The sequence below is a fragment of the Thalassophryne amazonica genome, chromosome 11, assembly GCF_902500255.1.
Source record: "Thalassophryne amazonica chromosome 11, fThaAma1.1, whole genome shotgun sequence".
NCBI lineage: Eukaryota > Metazoa > Chordata > Actinopteri > Batrachoidiformes > Batrachoididae > Thalassophryne > Thalassophryne amazonica.
The window spans coordinates 117,105,871-117,121,660 of NC_047113.1; the positions used below are offsets into that span (position 1 = coordinate 117,105,871).

At 44.2% G+C, this 15,790-nt stretch overlaps 1 long non-coding RNA gene across 1 annotated transcript; it reads left to right on the forward strand.

The window, feature by feature from the left end:
* The first annotated feature begins 1,627 nt into the window (after window positions 1-1,627).
* Window positions 1,628-15,215, forward strand: LOC117520625. The gene is made up of 3 exons (XR_004563709.1): window positions 1,628-1,638; window positions 3,626-3,627; window positions 15,066-15,215. It is a non-coding gene; the product is annotated as an uncharacterized LOC117520625 (long non-coding RNA).
* The last annotated feature ends 575 nt before the right edge of the window (window positions 15,216-15,790 follow it).

Here is a 15,790-nt window from a genome sequence, read left to right on the forward strand (position 1 = left end):
GGACTGACCACCGTCCATTGTATGGACTGACCGCCTGTTCCATCTGCACCAGGGGCAAGACGTCTCACCAGCCTCCCGCCGGGCTGCTATAGTCGGGAGCGACTATAGCAGCCCGGCCATCCGTGGTCACACATAGGTCTGGACTTTGTTATGGGACTTCCTCCATCCCAGGGTAACACAGTCGTCCTCACAGTCGTGGATTGGTTTTCCAAGGCAGCCCACTTTGTGCCACTGCCAAAGCTTCCATCAGCCCAGGAGACCGCCGACCTCCTGGTCCTCCATGTGGTCTTGCTGCATAGCATCCCCCAGGACATAATAATTACATAATTATTGTATGGCCTTGCCTTGCAATATAAAGCGCCTTGGGGCAACTGTTTGTTGTGATTTGGCGCTATATTAAAAAAAAAATTGATTGATTGATTGACATTGTATCTGACCGACAGCCCCAGTTCACTTCACAAGTGTGGCAAAATTTCTCTTCTACTCTCGACCCTTGGTCAGCCTATCATCTGGGTTTCATCCACAGACCAATGGACAGGCAGAACGGGTGAACCAGGACCTGAAATCCAATTACAGATGTGTCTCAGCCTCACACCTCACGGACTGGAGTCACCATCTCCCCTGGGTGGAATATGAACACTACTCTCAAGTTTCCTCAGCCACCAGACTCTCCCCTTTTGAAGCCTCCCTAGGCTACCAACCTCCTCTGTTTCCTTCCCAGGAAGCTGAAATCACTGTTCCATCAGTTCAACTCCACCTCAAGAGGTACCGTCACCTGTGGAAGACCACCATTCTGCCCTGCTGCGGACCAAGATCCGGACTCAGAACCATGCTGACAGGCACCGGACCCTCGCCCCGACTACCAGCCCAGGCAGGAGGTGTGGCTGTCTTCATAGGACGTCCCTCTTCAGATGGACTCTCCCAAGTTGGCTCCCAGATATATTGAGCTATTTGTTGTTGACTGGGTGGTCAATCCTTCCACCGTCCGGCTCTGGCTACACCATTCTTTGCGGATCCACCCGGTCTTTCATGTTTCCTGATTGAAGCCGGTGCACACCAGCCCTTTATGCCTTCCGGCTCCTCTGCCTCCTCTTGCCTGGATCATGGGCGGTCATCCAGCCTGGACCATAAGGAATATGTTGGACATTTGTCGTCAGGGCCGGGGTTTCCAGTATCTGGTGGACTGGGAGGGCTATGGTCCTGAAGAATGCTCCTGGGTCAAGCAGGGCCTCATCCTGCACCCTTCCCTCATCTGGGACTTCTACCGGGACCATCATGACCACCCTGGTAGGTCGCCAGGGGGCTCCCATTGGGGGGGGGGGGGGGGGTACTGTTCTGGAACAGGCAGCCGCCTGTTCCTGCTGCTGCTACTTCTGTCTCTCTCTCCTCTGCACAGGTGGCGCGCCTCAAGCTGATTGACACACCTGCCACTCATCTCATCAGTCTCTGCATATAAACCCTGGGTCTTCACTTCATCGTCGCCATAAACTCAGTGTATCTTCTATGGTATCTGGCCTCTCTGTCTCCTCAGAGTTTGTGCATTCCTACACAAGTATTTTTCCGAGCTCCCATGCTCATTAGCTTGCATGCTGCTATTTTATCTGCAGCTATCTCTGAGCTACCAAGCTTATCATTTTTGTCTGTCTGTTTCTAGCCTTCAGCTCTTTCCAATGTTTGGGATTCTGTTAAGATACTGACTGTTTTTCATAGATCAGATTGGGAACTTGATTTGCTTCTGGAACCGTACTGGGTTCGTGTGCTCAGCAAACCACTCACCTGTGTGTTCTCTTCAGATTACATGTCGGCACCTTGCAGGCAGCCACCTGGCTCCCAGATTGCATTACCCACTCCTTGATCTGGTTTCAATGCCATCCGGACTGTGGTTCCCTGTTTCCACCGCTGTGTGGGCCATGTCTCCACTCTGTAAGGCTGCCAACTCATCCACATCCTCCACGCACATTCCACTGTCAATAAACCTGTTTTCTGATTCACTCCACTCTTGTTTCTGCTCCGAGAACTTGGGTTCTCTGTTCTACTCTAGTCCAAACCATAACAGGATGCCTGCAGCACATTTCAAAAAAGCTGGGACAGTGGTATGTTTACCACTGTGTTACATCGCCTTTCCTTCAAATAACACTCAATAAGAATTTGGGAACTGAGGACACTAAAGGCGCTTTTCTACTACAAAGCTCCAGCACTACTCGGCTCTACTCTACTCAGCTCTACTCGGTTTGGTTCCAGGCGCGTCCTTTTCTACTGCAAATAGTACCTCTTCAACGTGGGCGGGGTCAGTAGAGCAAACTGCAGTGACATCGTTTTAGACGTGACACAAACATAAACAATGGCGGACTCCGTGTGTTTACTGCTGTGTGAGTTTTTAAGATACTTTACACCATGATGTTGGTTTTTAATGCAGTGAGGGGTGAGGAATCAAAGGTCACGGGCATTCAATGTTGGTTTTCAGCCTTGCTGCTTACGTTTAGAAAGTTCTCCAGATTCTCTGAATCTTCTGATTATATTATGGACTGTAGATGATGGAATCCCTAAATTCCTTGCAATTGAATGTTGAGAAACATTGTTCTTAATGATATGAGATAGAAACTTACTCTTTTTTGCTGAAAAGTAAACTCCGTGGACTTTCAAGCCAGCCATCTTTGTACTCCACATAGAAGCTGTGTGATGACTTACGAGGTCTGTTAGAAAAGTATCGGACCTTTTTATTTTTTGCAAAGACCATATGGATTTGAATCACGTGTGATTGCATCAACCAAGCTTGAACCTTCGTGCGCATGCGTGAGTTTTTTCACGCCTGTCGGTTGCGTCATTCGCCTGTGAGCAGGCTTTGTGTGAGCAGTGGTCCACCCCTCTCATCGGATTTGTATTGCGAATAAATGTCTGAACGATTTGGAGCTTTGCTGCATCAAGTTTTTCCAGAAACTGTGAGAGACCTCCAGGTGGACACCATTCAGAAAATTCAGATGGCTTTCAGCGACGATTTTATGGGGATTACACAGATTAAGGAGTGCTCCAGCCGGTTTAAAGACCGCCCACAGCACCTGAGAGCGTGGCGCACTCCGAGCGCCGATCAACAGGCTGAAACCCCGCTGAAACAACTAGATCATTTCCAACGTGAAGGCTTTGTTGATCTGGGACGTCGTCTGACTTCCACAAAAAAAGGCAGAAGGCGTGGACATCAGCACTTTTTCAGCACATTCCACTGTTACAGGAGTTTTTTTCATGGAAAAAGAAGCGGAGGGATGCGCCACCGTGCTGCTCATGGCGCGGCACAAAACCACCTCCATGTTGGTCTCACAGGACGGCTTTCAGATGACTCAGATGGCTTTTGGTGGCTTTTCAGTCGTGTGACTATCAGAGAAATTGTGCATGAGGTGGACATACCCGAACATGTCCTGTAAGGCTTCATCACGACATTGCTTTGTGCCATGCGGCTCCGCCGCGACGTGCAGAATTCCTCCGCTCCTCTTTCCATGACAAAAACTCCTGTAACAGTGGAATGTGCCGTTCATTTCTAAACTGGACATTGTGTTGATCCAGGACGTCGTCTGACTAGCACAGAAATTGCAGAAGACGTGGACATCAGCGCTTTTTCGGCACATTGAGACAGATGTGCGGAGGAATTCCGCGCATCGGGACGTTTCCGCATGGCGCAAAGCAACGCCGTGATGAAGCCTCACAGGACATGTTGGGGCATGTCCAGCTCATGCGCAATTTCTCGGATAGTCACATGACTGAAAAGCCATCGAAAGCCGTCTGAGCTATCTGAAAGCCGTCCTGTGAGACCAACACGGAGGTGGTTTTGTGCCGCAACACGAGCGGCACAGTGGCGCATCCCTCCGCTCCTCTTTCCATGAAAAAACCCCTGTAACAGTGGAATGTGCCAAAAAAGTGCTGATGTCCATGCCTCCTGCCTTTTTTTTGTGGAAGTCAGACGACGTCCTGGATCAACGAAGCCTTCACGTTGGAAATGATCTGGTTGTTTCAGCGGGGTTTCAGCCTGTCGATTGGCGTTCAGAGTGCGCCGTGCTCTCAGACGCTGTGGGTGGTCTTTAAACTGGCTGGAGCACTCCTTAATCTGTGTAATCCCCATAAAATCATAGCTGAAAGCCATCTGAATTTTCCGAACGGTGTCCACCTGGAGGTCTCTCACAGTTTCTGGAAAAATTTGATGCAGCAAAGCTCCAAATCATTCAGACATTTATTCGCAATAAAAATCCGACAAGAGGGGTGGACCACTGCTCACACAAAGCCTGCTCACAGGCGAATGACGCAACCGACAGGCGTGGAAAAAACTCATGCATGCGCACGAAGGTTCAAGCTTGGCTGATGCAATCACACGTGATTCAAATCCATATGGTTTTTGCAAAAAATAAACAGAACCGATACTTTTCTAACAGACCTCGTATGCAACGTGAGTGTCCAATCGGAATTGGTTCACCATCACATGGTTTTCCAAAATCCAATCATAGGGCAGATTTACCTCACGTGAAAAGCCAAAGATCGTTTTCAGGAGTGATATGTTACTAGTTGGACCCATATGAATACTCATTTCCAGTGAGTACATCCATTGTTCCCTGTGCCATTACGCACAGCGATCAGTGAAAGCAGACAGAGCAGATGGAGAGCCTCTGATGACAATCTCACGTGTTCAAACAAAGAGTGTGTAACTATCAGGATTGCTCCACTAGTTTGCATGTGAATGTTACTGGATAACTCTGTTGCTTTCTCAGCGTAAAGCACTGTATACCATATCAATGGACAACAAAACGCATAGACCATTTTGTATATATTGTTCAAAATGTGCATTTGTGTTTATTGTTTGAACCTTTTTGTTGTACAGTCTTTCACACAAGACCTCAAATTACCTTTATAAAGTGTCAAAACAGTTGTTTATTATAGTTTGCTGTGTGTTTTGAATAAATTTGTGTGTAAAATTATTTTTTGCTTTATTTTTTCCTTGCCTATTTTTGATTGTAAACCTTTATTACACTTATAAAACGCAACAAAAACATATATATTCTGAAAGCACAGGTTGTCCTGAAAAGAAGAGACATAAAACTTGATTGTGGGATGCAGGGAGAGCTGTTAATAAAACATTTATGCCAGGCGAGTGAACTATTTTTTCATTCAGTTGTTCACAAAGTGGTGATTCTCGCCCATCTTTGCTTGTGAACAGCTGAGTCTTTTGGGGATGCTCCTTTTATACCCAATCATGACACTCACCTGTTTCCAATTAGGCATTCTTTGAGCATTCATCAACTTTCTCAGCCTTTTGTTGCCCGTCCCAACTTTTTTGAAATGTGTTGCAGGCATCCATTTCAAAATGAGGAAATATTTGCACAAAAACAATAAAGTTTATCAGTTTGAACATTAAATATCTTGTCTTTGTGGTGTACTCAATTGAATATAGGTTGAAGAGGTTTTGCAAATCATTGTATTCTGTTTTTATTTACATTTGACCAATTTCATTGGAATTGGGGTTGTAAATAACTCGCCTTATTTGTTTTGTCAGTGTAAACCCGGTGGAGACTACTAATGCTCTGAATGTGAACTAGAGGCTGACATTTTTTCGAGAATCCCATGGGTCACGGGATTCCTGTGGGATTCCCACGGGATGGGAGTCAACTTTGCTATTTATCACCTGATTGGGGCGGTATAGGATTAAAAGTGCACGGGACCAGACGGGAGCAGGAACCAAGGTTTTGGGCAGCGAATCAACCTGCCGTCAGAGACAGTACTACCCCACCTCCTGTCAAACGTTTGATGGATGATGTCACAGCCAATCAGAATTGACTGTCACTAAGCCCCGCCCCTAACCCCTTCCCCATGATGTGTCACAGCCAATCAGAATCGATTATGTCACTTGGCCCCGCCCCTAACCCCTCCCCTAATCCCGCCCCATGACGTGTCACAGCCAATCAGCGTGAGCCCACTCCTAACCCCTCCCCTAATCCCACCCCTATAACGTCACAGCCAATCAGTGTGAGCCCGCCTCCAGAGTCCCACCCATCCATAATTAGTTCACACACAGGTGTCATATCAGCCTAATTTGCATTGAATGCTAGTCTGTGCATGTATGGGCATGTCTGCCCAATTTGTATCGACTGGGGTTCACCCCTCCCCAAATGCTGACTTCCTTCCATGAAAATAGGTTTGGATGAAAACCCTAATTTGCATCGACTGGGGTTCACCCCTTCCATGAGTCTCTGACACTATAATATTATATATAAAATAAAGATTGATAAAATGTAATTATTTAATTCTTCATAAAATGTAATTATTTAATTCTTTAAACAATTGTTTAGTCTGGGAGCCCTGTGGGATTAACCCTTTAAAAAAACGGTTCTGACAGAAACGCTCATTGCAGGTGATGTGTGCACGCGCACGTGTCTCCTTTTAAAGGTGGTGGTGAGGTGGAATATCTTACTTTTCAAACCGCAATGGCCCGACGTGTTTTAACTTCGCGCTGCATAGCCGAAACTCCAGTAAATATTAGGCGCTTACCTAAATATTAGGTAAAATTATACAATAAATCGTGTAAAACCGCCTCTGCCGCTCGACCACCTGGCTGGGGTAGTGAATTTTGAGTCAGGAGGCTGTCTGGGGTATATATTCGAAGTGTATAAAGCAACCCTGAGTTTTTACATGTTACCATGCCAGCTCTCTGTATAAACTGACCTTTGAATAAGTGAAAAAACCGTCTGGAATGAATAATTTGATCTGAGGGTGTCACATGCATACAGTACCGGGGTGTGATGATTACAGCTCTGAACGGTCTGGAGTGAATAAACGTTTTAGATCCGTGTAGCACTGTTTGATATTCATACAGTACCGGGGTGTGATGATTACAGCTCTGAACGGTCTGGAGTGAATAAACGTTTTAGATCCGTGTAGCACTGTTTGATATTCATACAGTACCGGGGTGTGATGATTACAGCTCTGAACGGTCTGGAGTGAATAAACGTTTTAGATCCGTGTAGCACTGTTTGATATTCATACAGTACCGGGGTGTGATGATTACAGCTCTGAACGGTCTGGAGTGAATAAACGTTTTAGATCCGTGTAGCACTGTTTGATATTCATACAGTACCGGGGTGTGATGATTACAGCTCTGAACGGTCTGGAGTGAATAAACGTTTTAGATCCGTGTAGCACTGTTTGATATTCATACAGTACCGGGGTGTGATGATTACAGCTCTGAACGGTCTGGAGTGAATAAACGTTTTAGATCCGTGTAGCACTGTTTGATATTCATACAGTACCGGGGTGTGATGATTACAGCTCTGAACGGTCTGGAGTGAATAAATGTTTAGATCCGTGTAGCACTGTTTGATATTCATACAGTACCGGGGTGTGATGATTACAGCTCTGAACGGTCTGGAGTGAATAAATGTTTTAGATCCGTGTAGCACTGTTTGATATTCATACAGTACCGGGGTGTGATGATTACAGCTCTGAACGGTCTGGAGTGAATAAATGTTTTAGATCCGTGTAGCACTGTTTGATATTCATACAGTACCGGGGTGTGATGATTACAGCTCTGAACGGTCTGGAGTGAATAAACGTTTTAGATCCGTGTAGCACTGTTTGATATTCATACAGTACCGGGGTGTGATGATTACAGCTCTGAACGGTCTGGAGTGAATAAACGTTTTAGATCCGTGTAGCACTGTTTGATATTCATACAGTACCGGGGTGTGATGATTACAGCTCTGAACGGTCTGGAGTGAATAAACGTTTTAGATCCGTGTAGCACTGTTTGATATTCATACAGTACCGGGGTGTGATGATTACAGCTCTGAACGGTCTGGAGTGAATAAACGTTTTAGATCCGTGTAGCACTGTTTGATATTCATACAGTACCGGGGTGTGATGATTACAGCTCTGAACGGTCTGGAGTGAATAAATGTTTTAGATCCGTGTAGCACTGTTTGATATTCATACAGTACCGGGGTGTGATGATTACAGCTCTGAACGGTCTGGAGTGAATAAACGTTTTAGATCCGTGTAGCACTGTTTGATATTCATACAGTACCGGGGTGTGATGATTACAGCTCTGAACGGTCTGGAGTGAATAAACGTTTTAGATCCGTGTAGCACTGTTTGATATTCATACAGTACCGGGGTGTGATGATTACAGCTCTGAACGGTCTGGAGTGAATAAATGTTTTAGATCCGTGTAGCACTGTTTGATATTCATACAGTACCGGGGTGTGATGATTACAGCTCTGAACGGTCTGGAGTGAATAAATGTTTTAGATCCGTGTAGCACTGTTTGATATTCATACAGTACCGGGGTGTGATGATTACAGCTCTGAACGGTCTGGAGTGAATAAACGTTTTAGATCCGTGTAGCACTGTTTGATATTCATACAGTACCGGGGTGTGATGATTACAGCTCTGAACGGTCTGGAGTGAATAAACGTTTTAGATCCGTGTAGCACTGTTTGATATTCATACAGTACCGGGGTGTGATGATTACAGCTCTGAACGGTCTGGAGTGAATAAACGTTTTAGATCCGTGTAGCACTGTTTGATATTCATACAGTACCGGGGTGTGATGATTACAGCTCTGAACGGTCTGGAGTGAATAAACGTTTTAGATCCGTGTAGCACTGTTTGATATTCATACAGTACCGGGGTGTGATGATTACAGCTCTGAACGGTCTGGAGTGAATAAATGTTTTAGATCCGTGTAGCACTGTTTGATATTCATACAGTACCGGGGTGTGATGATTACAGCTCTGAACGGTCTGGAGTGAATAAACGTTTTAGATCCGTGTAGCACTGTTTGATATTCATACAGTACCGGGGTGTGATGATTACAGCTCTGAACGGTCTGGAGTGAATAAACGTTTTAGATCTGTGTAGCACTGTTTGATATTCATACAGTACCGGGGTGTGATGATTACAGCTCTGAACGGTCTGGAGTGAATAAATGTTTTAGCTCCCTGTAAGAGGGTGAGGGACATATATAATCTTCATTTAGCTGGAAAACAGGGTCGAAGCAGTCGCTCTGAGAGATCTCCACATGTCCGCGTTAAAATGGGTATTTTCAAAGTTTGGTTATATTTGCGGGTCAAAACTCGCTAAATGTTAATAATCATCTCTTCCGAGTAGAAGTTGAAGCTTCAAGCGTGAGTGGAGTCTGCGGTGAGTATATTTTGTAAATTGGTTTTAAATTCATTTTTACAGCCTGTGTAATATTATCTTGTTTTTTGTCTTACCTAATTGTTATTTATATGTTATGAATTTGTTTATAATCGTTATTACAACCTGTGTAATATAGAATAGAATAGAATTTATTATCATTGTACATGACACCAGAAAAAAAATATTGTGCATGACAAATGAGATATATATATATATATATATAGTCTCACCTAATAATTATTTTATGTTATTACAGATTATTTAAAAGCGAGTTGTGTAAATAAAATCGTATATCTGCTCTGTATTTAGAAAAATCTACGCGGACATTAGAAATCTCAAAATCTCAGATTGTTTATTTATTTATGTATTTATTTTTTATCGTTTGAGGAGCGCATATAATTCTTTCTCTCTCTTTTTCTCCGTCTTCACTTTTAGAATTCAAGCCTGAAGAAAAGGTGCTTGGTAAAATTACCCTCCATTCATAAAAACTTTCTTTCTAATGAAAGTGAACTTGTGTAATAATTATTTTATTTTATATCATACCTAATAATGATTTTACTTTTCGGTACTGATTCAGCAACCCCAAACGACGTTCCTGAACAGAGCCGGTAAGCAATAATATTTATTGTTTATTGTGAGTATTTGCAAAAGTGTTCTGTAGACATGACATGTAATTAAGTGATAATTTATTCATAACACATAAAATCTGTATATTTCAGCCAGGAGACGTCGAGCAGCTCCCGGAGAAGGAGGAGACCTACTGACCAGCGCCCACACGACCTCCAGATCCAGACCTGCATCATTCAATTAGTCGACCTCGTTTAGCACATTTACCACAGCTGAACTGGTATTAACTCACATACAGAGGGATACTGATTTTTCATTGTTTTTCAATGTGTCAGAGGACAGTCAAGATAGGTCACCTGAATCAGGACTGAATCCTTATCTCACCGCCTTAATTCCAGAAGTAAATAATGCTTTCAATGATACGTGTCAGCTTGGAGATCCCCTACATGAGTCACCAGAGAGAACACCCCCGCACCGTATTAATCAGGCTGAATTCCAAAACCGTATACATTTGACCCCTTTAAGAGAAGCACTAAATGGTTTAAACCCTCCTTCACCCGAATCAGGACTGAATCCTTATCTCACAGTCGCAATTTGTGAAATCAACAACACTTTTAATGTCCGGAGTCCGCCTCCCTACGAATCACCAACGGGGTTATCATCCCAACGCGATATCCCAGCCGAATTCCAAAACCAAATACGTCTGACACAGTTAACAGAAGTGCTAAATGGTTTAAACCCTCCTTCATCCGAATCAGGACTGAATCCTTATCTCACAGCCACAATTTGTGAAATCAACAACACTTTTAATGTCCGGAGTCCGCCTCCCTACGAATCACCAACGGGGTTATCATCCCAACGCGATATCCCAGCCGAATTCCAAAACCAAATACGTCTGACACAGTTAACTGAGGTGTTAAACGGCTTAGCCTGGCCCGTCGAAACTGACTTGGACGGCGAAATAACAGAAGCCTCCTCACCAATCCCCCTTCCAATCACCACGGTTTTCGGAGAAGTTGAGAGACTGGGAACATCATCACTTCTGCGCAGTGAATTAGAATCACACCGTCAGAGCAGGGATCGTGCAGGAGGGGCACCTGTCATGAGCGGGGCAGGGAGAAATTGTTATAACAACAACCAGAAACAGGTTTAATAACGTGGAAATCCGGCAAATGTTAAATTTTCCTGCAACAGGTGATCCCCCAGACTTTGCGCAGTTTTACAACGGTGTCATGACCACCTTTCAAAGCTCTGTTGAAAGAGCGCTGTCATATGCCAGGGAGGGTGACATTGTACAGGCAGAAATTAGAGGTGAAAGTCTCCACAATCAGGGGGCTCTTATCAGGACATGTGACGCCGATGGTGATTTGACTGGGTTTCAAAATCTTCTTGAGCGCCTTGTTCAATCAAACGTGAATGTGTTATCTGACAGCTCGCTCGAATTGGTTGTTCAAGTCGCACATAATCCCACTGGTGGGGGTTATAAGCGTAAAATAACCAGCCTTCTCGATGATGAACTGATAGTGAAAAAGGCCCGGTGTCTCAACATCGTGCGTAATGTTGATAATCAGCTATGTTTTGCAATAAATCTCATCCAATTATTAAACCGACATCTCACTACCCAGGAAGCCACCGGCAGGGCGTACGAGTTATAAAGTTACGTTGGATTATCGTTGAGCACATCCGTGTTGTTTGACCACCTTGGAAAATTTGAATTGGCTCTCGGTTGCAAAATTGTGGTGTTTTTTAGACCTGACGGGGAAAGAAAGCTATCCAAATTCCAGACAACGCGGATTAATCGCTCCCCTGAAAAAACAGCATTTCTATTTCTTTTCAAAAACCATTATTACGGTATTACAAACCTGAAACAGTTCCTGGGGGTGAAATATTTCTGTGATTTTTGCTTTACCAGATATGAGTGTCAGCAGGGACACTCCTGCTCACGGCACTGTGGTGTATGCGAGACCCCCGACTGTAGAGACAATGATAAACACCCTATTTCCTGCGCTGATTGTAACAAGAACTGTCGGTCTGAGCTATGCTATGTCAGGCATAAAGAACCGAGGTTGTGACCTGTCACAGGTAAATCTGTAAGCCTGTGTGACTGCAGGAAAATATGTCTTAAATGCAGAAGAGAGTATTATGTACCCTTCTCTAAAAAAAGCCGCCCTCACGTCTGTAAGCTCTCGTCATGTCCGATATGCAGTAAAAAGCTTGAGGAGACAGACGAGCCACACTTGTGCTATATGACACCAATCAAACCAGCAGAGTCTTATTCTGATAAATGCGTGTTTTATGACTTTGAAACATTTATGAATGATGTCGGAGAACACGTCCCGTTTTACGTCAGCACCCAGATGATGACTGGCTGCATCTGGAACGCATGGGGGACTGATTGCATTGCTGAATTTTTTAAACATTTTAGAGCAAAGAAATTTGAGGATCACATCTTCATAGCGCACAATTCTAAAGGATTCGACAGTTATCTCCTTCTGCAATATTTAATCAGTCAGGGTATCTCTCCTGAACTGATTATGACAGGGAGTAAACTTCTGCAAATGTCCGACTGGGCGTTCAGGCAGAAGTACATTGATTTGCTGTCATTTTTAACCATGCGCCTCGCTCAAATGCCGAAAGCTATGGGAATCAAAGTGGAGGCGGGTATGCAGAAAGGTTACTTTCCACACCTGTTCAGCTCAGCAAAAAATTTGGATTATATCGGTCCATAACCTGATCCCACTGCGTATAGCGTGGCAAAAATGTATGAGACAGAAAAACGGGAATTTGATGCGTGGTACAAAACCAGACAGAACTCCGTTTTTTATTTTAAAGCGGAGGCGATGATGTACTGCGATAATAACACTAGAATTCTTGCAGCAGCATGCACTAAATTTATGGAGGAATTTGTCAGCGAAACAAGCGTGGACCCTTTCAGTTGCACTACAATTGCCTCAGCCTGTATGAAAGTTTTTAAAACAAACTTTCTTCCACCTGTAGCGGGATGAAAGTCCTGGGTCCCAATTGAAAAGATGTTCCCGCTAGCTTGGCTAACGGGGAGTTCCCCTTTGGCTGACCTGGTAGAGGAACGGTCTTTTGTGCGAGCCGCGTGGGTTCGATCCCCACCGTCGTCCCGGCCACGAGGGTCCTGCTGCTTCAATCTGGTGTCACGAACAGGATGTGGATCACAGAGTATGCTAACATGCACCTGTGACTTCAATCAATCAATCAATTTTTTTATATAGCACCAAATCACAACAAACAGTTGCCCCAAGGCGCTTTATATTGTAAGGCAAGGCCATACAATAATTATGTAAAACCCCAACGGTCAAAACGACCCCCTGTGAGCAAGCACTTGGCTACAGTGGGAAGGAAAAACTCCCTTTTAACAGGAAGAAACCTCCAGCAGAACAGCCTGAAAGCTGAAGGCTCTGCCTCCCATTCTACTCTTACAAACCCTAGGAACTACAAGTCAAAAACAAAGTTGTTGCAAAAAGCTTTACGGCTTTTGGCGGCTAAAAAGACCAGCTTAAAGAGTAAACGTAGGAGTCTTGTACAGACTGGAGGATTCTTGTTGCCACTACTGGTTGCTGCACTGCCAATTATTACTCAACTTATACGAGGATAAATGACGTCAAAATTGACTCAGAAGATGTTTCTGGTAACACTGCAGCAACTTGAACTGATGACCTTAAATACGCAACGGTTGAATCCTTGTGGTGCAGACATCAGACAGTCTGCTGAAAATGATTTGGATTTTAAAATGAGGGCTGTTATAGCCGAGGATGTACAGAGTCCTTATGAGAAAATTAAAAAATACGAAGCTCTCCTGCAGCATTATTTAATGCTAATCAGGCAGGGGGAGAATGAAAAGCGGGCACGTGTTACACCCTCTGAAAAGGAGTCCGTTATTACACCGAAAGAGGAGGAGTTCACGGGTACCATGAGGGAGGTGATAGAGAACCTGCCCTTGAGAGACCGTAAGAACGCAGAGTATATTATGAGGAAGATTTCCATAGGTAATGCTACTTGGACCGCATCGGGTGAATTTATTTATAACGGGCAGGCGGTTAAGGGTTCCCATGCAATCAATCTCATGAAATATCTCAGCTCTTCCTTCAAAAAATCCAACCCTCCAACAGGCTGGGGCCATTTTCTTACTGTTTTGAATGAATATAATATTCCTGTGACCTGCATTTCAAACCCTGCAGCCCGCAAAGAACTGCAGAAATTTAAAAAACGCCAAAGTATATCGTCGGATGAGTCACCGCTTGCAACCAAATCCCCCAGCAAGAAGAAAAGAAAGGTGAAGCCGATCATTTGGGAAGAATTTCCCACATAAACACTGCTTTCTGAGGCTAACCGGATCAGCAACATGGTCAGAGATACACAGGCGTCAGAGCCAGTGACACTGAAAGAAGATCAGAGTTTTCAAATAAAAGAAGCAGACCTTGTTATTGTACTAATCATTTATTTAATATATATAATTTGTTGTTATACAGCATGTTTATCACCACAATAAAAATCTTAACAAAAGTAACAGTCTACAACAATTTCAATCAGTGTAAATTGTAACAGGTTTCAAACGCATGAAAACAACATGAACACTGGTTACACGAGCTCTTACAGCCCGTTCTGGTACAATGCTGATATTCCTTCACAAATTCAAAAACCATATCGTCGTTCTTAAGTGTTGCGGGTGTATAAAGATAGTACATCTTTGTAGGACAGCCCGCAGGCTCTTTTAGATAAATAAAAGACACAGTGTTGCCCGCACACATCTGACATTTCATGTTGTAGCTGTCTCTTATGATAGAAAATCTTTGTAATCCCGGGTTGATTTTCCAAATACTGTAGGATACCTTTGGGGTACATGTTGAAGTCCAGGCTAAATCCGAAGGAATCAAAAAACGTAGCTCCACCGTCTTTGTCCACAGTGATTGCCAGCCAGTGTTCACCCGGTAAATGCCGGATGGGTATTTACTATGAAAAAAGCAGGCGGTTTCACTTTGATGCGATCTAATTCATCGCAGGCCCACACTCCTCTGAAAATGTTTCCTGCTAAATGCCTCATCACGGCCTCCAACTCGAGGGTGTTCATGATTCAGTAAAACTCGACCAACACTTGCCGTTTGGAGTTAATTTCCAGAATGGAGTCGTAGCACACGTAGATCACTTGTGTTATTGTATGCGGGGTTGCCACTCTGAAACGCATTTCCAGTCTCAGACTGCCAGTAGAAACTGTTGACAATGCCTCCGTATCCTCCTCCAGAGTCAGATTAAAGGCGTACAAGGTGTATCCCAGCGGGAAATCATCACGGGTTATACAGATAGCGCTTTTCAATCTATATCAGACACTCAAAGCACCTTACAATAATGCCTCACATTCACCCCGATGTCAGGGTGCTGCCATACAAGGCGCTACTACACACTGGGAGCACTAGGGGATTAAAGGCCTTGCCCAAAGGCCATTAGTGATTTTCCAGTCAGGTGGGGATTTGAACGCATGATCTTCTGGACTCAAACCCAACACCTTAACCACTAGACCATCACCTCCCCCAACAGAGAGGAAGATCCTTCAAATGTCTCCCTGTGTCTGTGTACAAATTATAAAACTCTGACAGAGATCCCGTTGTTAAATTACGGTTGGAAGGGTTTAGAAGGCACCTGTCTCCCATGTTGGCTTAGAGCCAGATATTCCACATCATAGTTTCAGAAGTTAAACAGGGATAAATCCCTTTTTCTGCTGAAAGCATTGTGGTTCACCATACCCAGGACGACGTATTTCAGCATAACCCCCAGAAACAGATTTTCCTGATTGCAAATTCTGGAATTGTGAGGGATAGCATAGGTTTTCACATTAATCCGTGTTAACGGATACAGGGCGTTCCCTTTCAATAACACCGCATTGTGGCCGAGACGAACTGCTGGGGAGACTGAGACTTTTTTAACAAAAAGATACGCTTCCAGGATGTTTAACTTAAAAGTGCTGTTATCAGCACAGCACACATCAGGCTGAAAGCATCAGCTGCGCGAATCAGCTTAACTCTAAGGT